This window comes from Triticum urartu, chromosome 4 (genome assembly GCF_003073215.2).
Source record: "Triticum urartu cultivar G1812 chromosome 4, Tu2.1, whole genome shotgun sequence".
NCBI lineage: Eukaryota > Viridiplantae > Streptophyta > Magnoliopsida > Poales > Poaceae > Triticum > Triticum urartu.
Window position 1 is genome coordinate 16,506,022 of NC_053025.1, and position 10,958 is coordinate 16,516,979.

Here is a 10,958-nt window from a genome sequence, read left to right on the forward strand (position 1 = left end):
CTTTGAAGCTAAACCGCCCAATAACCCAAAAGAAGACGCGGTCACACGGCTTTGTCTAAAACATATTCAAAGAAACAAACCAAACACACACTTTCGTCCCGATGCTTCTGACAACATGACATAAAATTAATTATACATATAATATTCGGTGTTCAGGTCTACAAGTTGAAGATACGGAACTTTGCGCCCGATAGGCGCCTTCCACAACGAAGATGAGTGCACTGACGACTAAAGCCCTTGGCATGGGTAGTTCTAATTATACAAATAATATTTGGAGTTCATATTACAAAGTAGATCCAGCAGTCATTTTTGGAGTCCGAACAATTGACAACCTTAGAGGCTTCAGGCAGGTGGGTTTAACACGATGGCTGGAGGCAGGGCGTTGTTTCTTGGCATAGTAAGCACCAGCATCATGAGCTTCTGCTTGAACCGCAGCATCTTGTCCTGACAACACAAACCAAACAAATATTCAGAAAGAGTTCATCACTCCGAGAATAAATAGTTGCTAGGACAATGCACGCACCGCCCACATCCCTTCTGTCATGAACTCCCCATCAAAGCACATAGTGTAGTGTAGAGTGTAGAACGGAGTGTCATCGCTGCATCCGAGCACAAGTTATACGTAAATTTGATATTCTAAGCTGCAGATCAAACATCAAAGCGGATGGACGGGGGGCGCATACCTGTTCGATGGCTCATGCATCAGGCGGTGAGCCGCCCTTTTGAATTCATCTTGTCGGACATGCCACCCTTTGAAAAACTTGTCAATGCACTTGCACAGCCCATAGAGCATCCTGTCGAGGACCCGTGCGTGTTGCCTCTCCAACTCTAGAAGGTTCCACTGGGTACGTCTCGGATCCATCACGTGAGCAATTTTCTTCAGCATGTCGAAAACATAGAGCACATAGAAACCTCCCTCGTCCTTGAACGGCACGGTTATCTGAAAAAAGCACATACATGCAGCTGTCACGTAACATGCTAAAACATGGTTATGAACTAACGATCTACGGATCAGCTAGGGATTACCAGGCGGCATGTCTCCACATCGTATCCCAGGTGCTCCCCAACAAACAAGTTTTTTATGTAAGGATCGCTCAAGAAACCGTCGCCCACCTCCATGATCCGGGACTGCACGAAACAAGGAACAAGACGCTCAGGCCACGATAATCATGTATGGATCATTGAACTAAACATCGCCGATTCGAATTACGTACCGCAAAGTAAGGCGGCATTGGGTGACGGAAACGCGCCCTGTCTGAAGGATCGTACCACCTTGCATCTTGTTCCCTCATCATCCTGTTTGCGACTTCGAAACACTTGTCATCCAGTGTCTGACAAAAGTTTTCATAAATTTCATAGCCAGTCATTTTCACATGAGGCGGACCCTGTTGATCGACCCAGACACTGCAAAAAGGAGGGGATGCGATTAGTTAGATATAACGCTAGCTGCTGAACAAACAACATGCGATAAATTCAGTGTTTTCTCAAAACGCACTGGGACCAACAGTACCTGTTCAATACATCCGGGGATAACTGTTGTATTTGTACCCAAGCGGCGTGGGCGACTAGAGGCGACACGAATTCGTAATTGAACTCCGGGATGCGGAATGGTGAGACACCATTCTCCGTGGAGATAACGATCTTCCTCCCATCTCCCTCCTCACCAAACCTTGCCAGCAAGTTTAACTCACGAACAGCTGCACCTGCATTGACAAGCGTCGTTCAGCTGCGACTACAAATTTAGTATCCTGACATAAGTAAATTCCATTCACAGGAACCACTTACGTCTACCCTGGTAAACAATGATCTCGTTGCTGTCCTCCACCTACCTTTCTTTCCTCTTCCCCAGTTGCACGAAGCCCATATTTTCACCAATCGGCCGCCCAGCCCCTGCATCATGCTGGCCACACCGAACAGGCTGCACCACATTCTCTAATCCACCATCTAGATACAACTGGCCAAAATACCCCATGGACATGAATATTGGCACACCCGCAGAACGGAACCGGGGTGGTGGGTGTCGCGTGGCTGCCCAGGCAGCAAAAGGAACGGACCTGGAGGGGAAGCAACCAGTTTCTCATTTAATTCACTGAAGTAAGCATCGGCGCTGTTGGTATATGCATAAATGCTGGGTCTCACCTGTCTCGGCGTGCTCAATGTGGCCATGGGCAGAGCTCGCGGGAGCAACTGGCACTGGACGGACGGCAACTGCATCGCGTACTCCTTGTTCAGCAGGCATCAATAAATTGGTAACATCTACCGCATCTATCACACTGCAAGAGGAAAACTTACCAGGACGAAGGACGCCTGCCGTGGGGATCATTTCGTCAGGCTCTCCTGCTTGTGCTCCACTGCATCCTTCCCCGGAAGCACCCCCCTGGTACGCACCTGCGCATTAAAACCAACAATCATTTGTTTTTTTGCCAAAAATGAACAGACACTGAATTAATGCAACGGTAGATATAGAATACGTGCGTTGTCCTGGTTACCTGATTGCGCAGCGACTACAATCACTTGGTTTTTAAGCTCGTTTACTGAATCACCCAGGCCCAACCCATCCACGTACTTGAGCAAAGCTTGCATGTCCCGCATTTTCATCACCCTCTCGTTAGCAAGGTGCCTTTCAATCTCTCTGTGCATGTTCTCGTTCATGCAGGTGATTGTCCCGTCGTTAAGTGCAGTTAAGTTGCGAAAGAACAAAGTATTACGCTCAGCACTAGCCAGCGCGTGCTCTTTCAGTGAGCGATCTATGAAAGCTTTTGCCTGAAACCAAACACAATGGTTAGTGCGCACCACTTCTGCAGGTGGCTAAAAAGAATGGGTTTAATGAAATCACCTCCTGGATTTGTCTCCTAACATTTTCTCTGTTCCATGGCAAGCTTTGATCCGTCATACGCCTGGCCTGTTGCATGCATGCATCGGTCAGAACAAGGGTGGTGTGCACAAAAAAAGAAACATGGGATGAAGGCCGATGATCACCTTCATCACACCGTATCTCTTCGGAACGCTGCCTATGGCTGTATCTTTGAGTATCAGTTTTGACAAGTTGGAGGCAGTGTAGAACTTTATTCTGGGGCGCACAAGCGGGTCAGGCTGGACAGATGCAGAAGTGTCGACCGAGTCGAAATACAATGCCTGCCACGGAAGCAAACTGACTCAATTTAGTTCAAGCCCTGAACAAACATAATATTAATTCAAATTCCTACGCACGATGGAAACAGGCACCTCACCTGCAACACTAGCGGGCACCCGTACAGCTGCGGCCTCTTCCCTTCACTGTGTATTGCATGGGCCGCCTGGGCTGCGCCGATGAGCTCAGAATGAACGTATCTTCCCCAGTTCACCCTGTGCAGGTTAGCCGGCTCCATGCAAATAGCATACGCCTCCGTTGGGACAGTGTGCCTCCTCTCCCTAGGACTAAAACAAGTTGCCATGCAAAGCATGGCAAAACCGACCTGGATCCTGATCTTGTCCTCTTCAGACAGGGTGGTCTGGCATGGTTTCTTCAACGCCCATCTAATGTCACCGACAGTTATGTAAAAGTTTGACGGGTGCAACCCTAGGTACTCTCTGATCTGCGCTAGCTGTGCCGTTGAAGGCGCAACATCTCTCTTTTCTATTTCTATATCTCCGCCTAGTGCAATTCCTAAGATGTTGTGGATGTCAACCTCATTGAATGTGACGTAAACGCCATCATCTATCTTGAGTGCACCACGCTCAAGGTCTACATCTAGGAATAAACTCCAGCAGTTCTCCCGATCCACATGGGTTATGTTGCCTATAGCTAGCATCCCCCCGAGACCAATCTCCCTTACAGCATCTCTCTGTTCATCAGTAAAAAGAACAGCCGCTTTGTACACATCTTTGGGAGCGAAACTACTGTCTACTGTGCATTTTGGCTGCGCGGCTTTCTTCCTAGACTCATAAACCTTGCTACAACGTGGACGGCTAGACCCGGACATCTAAACGAAGCAAAGGATAGGAGAGCAAAAGAGAACAGGGAACAAGAAACAAGAGCGCCCCATCAGTATACATCCAAGCAAATGCGAGAAAGTATTACATCTAGCAAAGGGATTTTTTCTCACCTTGCAGTTGGCCGCCGCTCCGGCGACGCGCTCGCTCCAGAAGCAGAGCTCTCGCAGTGGTAGAGTGCTCTGGTTCTTGGATAGATGAATGGCTTCCCTCAGACGACTCCCCCTCGGGCAAGCTCTTTCTTATGCACGCGGAGGGGAGGGGGTAGAGAGTACAGAAGAGTAATGCCTGACTAAACAGCTCTGTCTACTCGCGTCAAATCGGACTGCCAGGGCGGCAAAGCGCGATGATGGCCTGTGCTCGCTGGCTGAGCATGGCTTCAAGGCGCGGTACGTCCTCTATCCGTCCGGGATCTCCTAGCATACCATGTCTATGTATTAAACTAAACTACACGCTCGGTACGAAGAACCTTTTGCAAGCACGTAGCCGGCTGTCTAGGGCCACTACACACGCGGCCACACGTGATCCGGTCACACATGCACGCATTGAGCACCGCTGCGGCGAGTTTGAAAATCGTTCACACCAATCCATATGAAAAAAAGAATTACAGAGTAAATCGCCCTAATCAATTCTCACAGCACTATGCAGGTCGACGCCTCTTTATGTATGCAAACCACCCATCGCGCGATCAAGCGCAAGATGACAACCAGGGACTAAATTGCTAGGCAGCCCAAGACACAGCGAACCGGAGGAAGCATGGCCACCCATCAAAACCCGTACCCCCGCTCATTTTTGTAAAACCAGAGCCACTGTTGTGATGACGGATGCAGGTCACGCAATCCTAGCGCAAGATCACCCACCCCCCACCCCCCCCATAGCACACCACTGTTCACATTTTGACTAACATTTCCTTCGGGGAGGCACAATTTTTTTATTTATATTGGACATTCTGGGTCCATGTCATTGGTAATCTTTAGTTGGTTTCCGACCCGTGAAGATGTATGAGAGAGTAGAAAGTTGGGGTTATTCATTTTAAGCACCAACATTTAGTTTCCTCTTTCTTCATCTCTTCCGGAGTGGAACCGGTGACGCCGGGGGGGGGGGGGGGGGGGGGGGGGGGGGGGGGGGGGGTGGGGCGGAGGGTGGTGGTGTACGTGCCCCGGTCGTATCATCGATTTCTCGTCCCGCTGAGATTCGTGTCTGATGATCGGCCGTCGACACTCTCGCGGGTGGCGGTTGTGTCAACTGCCGTATCAAATAAAATGCCCCACGCTAGCATTCGTAAAACATGCGGGCAGTTTAGATTCAAACCTATTGTCCGAAAAAAGGACAAGCCCTCTCGTAAACATTGTGGTAGGCTCGGGCTTTCTTTTTTTACACCGAGAACTGAAAATGTCGCCTTCGAGCCTCCGAGAATTGCATGTGGTTAGAATACACCCACTCCTACGCGGCTGTTTTGTGCCCAATAGAACTTATTGTGGATTCGTTGAAGAGCGACAAATGAACTATTCGACTTTAGGTTTTTCACGAGTGCAAGTCATGTGTGGGAACACACATTTGTTCATGTTTCGGAAAATCTCACCAGCGCATTTTTTCTGCTTCACGTGGGTGACCATGGATCGGCTTTTTCCCAGAAAGAATGGACCGTTCAAATTATGTTCTCCTTTTCTATCTTGACGTGCACCCACTCCTACGCGGAATTTTCTTATCGATTCGTTGAAGAGCGACATCTAGATTATTCGATTTAGGTTCTCCCCTTCCTTTTCGAAACCAACGCAAAAGGTGGGTGTAGTCATTTCTTCTTTGCGGAAAACTCGCCCTGGCTAATTTACGCCTAACGTGCGTCACCAGGGCTTGTCTTTCCCCCAGAATTAATAGATCTTTCAAATTAGGTTTTCTTTTATGTTGAAAGCTACAAACATAACGGCGCTATTCATTCCGACTTTTTTTTAAAACGAACCGACGCCATTCATTACAACTTTTATTTAACGAACGACGCCATTTCATTTCCAACTTTTTGTGTGTTGTCTATAATGCAGTTTTTATTTTTTTGCCTTTTGCAATATCACACCGTCTTTTACACACACCCAACGGATATACAGACAGCCTGTTTACATTTTTTTTCAAACCCTAAATCCTAGGATCAGACGGTAGGCCTGTACGATGCATTCGCTGTGTTCATAAAACCATAGGCAAGGAAAGAATTTTTGCGCCGTCAGACATTTTTTATTCATGAGTCGTACAAGCGCCATACACCTGGGCGCACGCGAACCGGTTACCACAGCTGGCCCATTGGGCATCAATACAGTTTGGGCCTTTTACATGCAACGCTGTCGACCTCGTCGTCGTCTTCCCATGAAGCCCACGCCCACCTGTATACTACAACGTGAAATAGTCGATCCCCAGCAGGTTCAGGTTTTATCTCTTGCGCCAGCTCTGCAGACTCATGAGGGTCGTTCTCGCCTGACCCTTCTGTTAAATCATAAACTTCTGCATCCAGGGATGCATTGGCTGCCACGCATTCTTCATTCTCACCTTCGATATCTGCCGCACGCACGCTACCCTGAAATCATAGAGTTTGTGCATCCCAACTGTAAGACTCCATGAAAGCCAGCATCATGTTCATTGAGAATGCAACCATCGGAAAAAGCTTACATCGTTCTGAGGTTGAGCAACACCTTGTCTCCCCAACTGCCCTTCTGTACTAACTGCACGCACCTCGCGCTGTATACATAAAAAACGTAATGCATGAGGAGGGGGAACAAAACGTGTGCGCTGAAAGAAACAAAGAAGAGGCGAACGAGCACCTGAATTGTTTCTGTGCTGCCTCCTGAGTATGAGCCAGCTGAAGACGAGCTCGACATGATGCTTGCTGTGCCCATCTAGCACATGCACGAGGTGTTTATATAGCCCCCGCTCTAGGCGCGGGCGGATATGTTTGAATTTTGAAATCTGCAAACCCCACATAGCTGTAAGCTTGAATGCTTCATTTACCTCCGCGACCTGACGCGGGCTTAAATGCCATTTTCAAATTTACCCATGGCGCACTAGGTTACAGACGTGCTCTAGCCAGACACGCATGGACACAGCCAACCTTGTGGCAAAACAATGTGCTCCAGTTGGATGATGGGTGACTGTACAGAAAAACATGGCACCTACCGAGATGCATTTTGAAGTCAACAACGTTCGAGAACTTTTATTAATACAACAGCCAAATACAGGGGACAAGAAGTTCAGACAAACATTTTGGAGAAACTAATGAGATGGAGGAACACCGGCCATCGAGGACAAGAGCGGCTTGCTGCATGTTGTTTTCCTATGCCCAGGCACTCCACACTTGCTGCATGTGCCCACTTTCCTTTCTTTTCTAGGGGCGTCACCACGGTCGGGGCAGGTGCTTGACTTGTGGCCTTTGCCCCTACAGATCGAACAAAACCTTGATCTTTTGTTGCTTCCCTTCTCATATGGAGCCTTGTCCCTGCTTGTTGTTGGTCGGCCACGTTTCTTTTTCCTTTCTGGTGCAAGCATACTCTCATCCAGATTGACAGTAAACCTGGATGCAGCCTCAGAAAAGTCTAAATTGTAGCTATCTGCATTTGGACAGGATCCTTCTGATGCCATGTCTTTGGACGTCGGTGCCCCCTCGCCTTGGTTTGCTGGTGGATGAACCGACACCGATGTTTCTCCTATGGCCGTTATGTGATTCCCTTCAACACTTCTTACAGAGCACGCCGCCTTACAAATCTTGGTTTTCTTGCTGCAACCACCCGCAACTCCTTTGTTCGAGACCTGCTGCTCAACGATGCCTAGGCCATCATTTGGTGCGCTAATCTCAGCTCCTCTCTCCCTAAGATCCACCAATCCATCCAACATGAATTTGTATGCTTCTAGGTTTCTGTCGCCCATTTTAACCACCTCCAGGGCAGTGATGTACAAAGCAGAATGTCTATAAGTGGGTGCGTCCGGCGGGCCCATGTCCTGTTGGTAATGTTTGAGATGATCCGGCAAATTATCTCTGCCATGTATGCTCCACCTCTTCAAGATGTGCCTGTGGGGAATCTCCCTAAGCCGGAGCACATTCATGACCTGTGAAGAACATATAATATCAGAAGGTGCATCGCCCAAGCAGCAGGGGAGCTACATATGCATGATAAAAAACCTAGGTAGTCAGTTTCCCGCTTATTCAGATATTGGAGGTGAGATGAAATCCCTAGGTGTAGAATTGCCACCTTGCTAACCTGCAGCGAGTGACAGCAGACCATACCCATGTCCTCGAACAGGCCGCATATGCACGAGAAATACCCCAGATTATCAAACACATTGACCTCATATCGGCATTTGAACCATTTCTCTCGCTTTTCAGCCTTGACATGGGTCACCATGTATTTCTTCTTTGGTATGATCTCTTCTACACCATAGCTTCCGGATTCATACAATATTCCTCCAAAAATCTCAAACATCTTCCTGGTGTAAATCTTGCTAGCGTGCACTTCTAGTGGGGTGTTGACCTTCAAGACAGCTCCACTCTGCAGTAAAACAACAAGAGAGAAAATATATGTCATTAAATGCCCCACGAGTTTTTGGTTGTCGGGCGGACATTATGTGGAATTTGTCATACCAGCCTGGTTCGTTTCTCCTAGAACCCTTCTTCTTGTTCATGGTCAAACTGTAGCTTGTTATATTGCTTGACAAAAAGATTCATTGAGCAAGAAGGTGGAACATATTGTTTCAACATGTGATTTGCGCTCTCACTCCTTCCAGTACTGGTTTGCCTGGCACAGAATTTTCCTGCAAAGTATGGTTTGGCCCATTTCTGCCTTGTTTCATAAATTTGCGTCAGGTACGTGTTCTTAGTCAGTGAGTACTTCTCAAGCAACGCTGCCCACCCGTCCTCGAACTCCTCGATGGTGAGCATCTTGTGGACCAACTTGTGGAATTCTGCCCTGAAATCAGACTTCTTTGTGTAATTAGACCCCAGGCTCTCTTTGGCCTTCTTCAGGATGTGCCACTTGCACCATCTGTGTGTTGCATCTGGATATATTTCCTCAATAGCGACTTCCATCGCCCTGGCTTGGTCTACACAACACGACATACAAGTCAATCATAGATCTTCACGCAACTAAAAGGGAATAACATAGATGCATTTCATTTTACCTGTCAAAATTGTAATTGGTCTTTTCCCTCCCATCATCTTCACAAACTCATCAAAAATCCATTTGAAAGTGTCGACCGTCTCATCTCGCATGAGCACACCAACATACAACACACTCTGGAAGTGGTTGTTCACGCCAACAAAAATTCCGAATGGCATATCGTATAGATTGGTCTTGTATGTTGTGTCGAATGTGACCACATCGCCAAAGTGATGGTATTGTTTTTTGCTACGCCCATTTGTCCACATGAGAGTGCGTATCCTACTTTCATCGTCTACCTGCACATTGTAAGTAAACTCGCCGTCTTGGACTTTCAATTCTGAAAAGATGGCCATAGTCTTCTGTACATCATCGTCCGCCTACTCCCTACTCAGCTTCCCACACAGTGTCCTCAAGCATCTTTTGGTGAACGGAACGTTTTCTACCCTTCCAAAAAAGTTGCAAGAATGTTGTAAACTTTGCTCAGGTTCACATTATTCTCTCTAAGCTGAGATACTAGCTCTCTCGTATATTTGTCAATATGCCTATGTGAAGGGAAGTGGAGTTTCTCAGCACATGTGTTCAACATCGAGTGATTGTGGTTGGACCTGAATTCGTTGATGTACCAGCCATCGTCATCTGTACGCAAGAGTCTTATCATGGCTTGGCATTGACACCGTGATGATGTTGAGTTCGCCTCTTTTGGCTTGCCCTGATTTTATCAAAAAAAAAAACAAAAGCTGGTAAGTGACCTGTCCGACCTTTCTGAACATGAAGCAAGAATCAGCATGATATTGTGGTTACTCACCGAGCAATAGCACACAAACTCCTGCATGCATCTCGTTCCTTTGACATTGGTTATGCTCTTTGCATATCTGATGCCAAACCCTGTCTCCCAGGAATAAAGATTGTAAAAATCGTAGGCCTCGATTATAGAGTCAAAAGTCAGCCCCACCGATGGTGTCACCACCGTGTTTGTTTTTCTTTTGGCAAATCCTGTGAGTGCTGTTTCCAGGGCTGTCACCCTTTCAGCACTTGTTGCTCTCTTGTCTGGCATTGCCACCTTCCTGTTCCTGAACACGGCAAGGAAAGTGAGCACATGTATGATTTATCTAAAGAGGCGTGAAGAAAAACGATAACTTGTGGCAGGAACTAGTTACCTTGTAACCCATCCAACTTTGTCATCAAGAGCCGTATATCTATTCTCCATCCTCGAAGCCCTATTGTCATCTAGATCCACATTGCCTGTTTCTGACCTAACGTCAACAGAATCCATCAAATCCGCAAATCTGCCACTGGGGTCGTCCTCGGTAACCTCTCGCAGCATGCTCAGCCTCTCCGAATCGACGCCAAAAACAGCAGAATCGGGGTAACTAGCACTCGCCCATGATAATCGCGAGCACACAGATCCGTTGCTTTCCCCCATAATCGGCGGCATGCTATGGAAGACAGGGGGGTCGATTACAGTTCGTCTAGTACTATGATGCTGAGAAAACAAGGCTATTCATATGGATCTTGCCAGGGATTACCTGGATTTCTCTGTTTCTGCTGAAGCCATGCCGTCTCCCCCCCTTTGCGCCTCCTCCAGTGTGCAGCTTCAAGAAGATGTACAATGCTACTGGTCGGAGACGGCTCGCCCGCTTGCTAAATGATGGTGGACCCGACGTCAGGGCGTTTATGACCACACCACCGAACGGGTGTCCCAGCGTGTCGACTAGCTAATGGACAACGCTGTATTTGTACAAAAGTAAATGCATACTGGCCCATAAATGAGAGCGTATAGCGGGCGTATCCCGGCTAAGAACAAATAAAACACTGTGCCGTATTTGCTAGTGGGGAGGAGTTGCTATATTA

General features: G+C 47.6%; 1 pseudogene; it reads right to left on the reverse strand.

Moving 5' to 3' along the window:
• Positions 1-342: 342 nt before the first annotated feature.
• LOC125554535 lies at positions 343-10,662 on the reverse strand (annotated as a pseudogene).
• Positions 10,663-10,958: the final 296 nt, after the last annotated feature.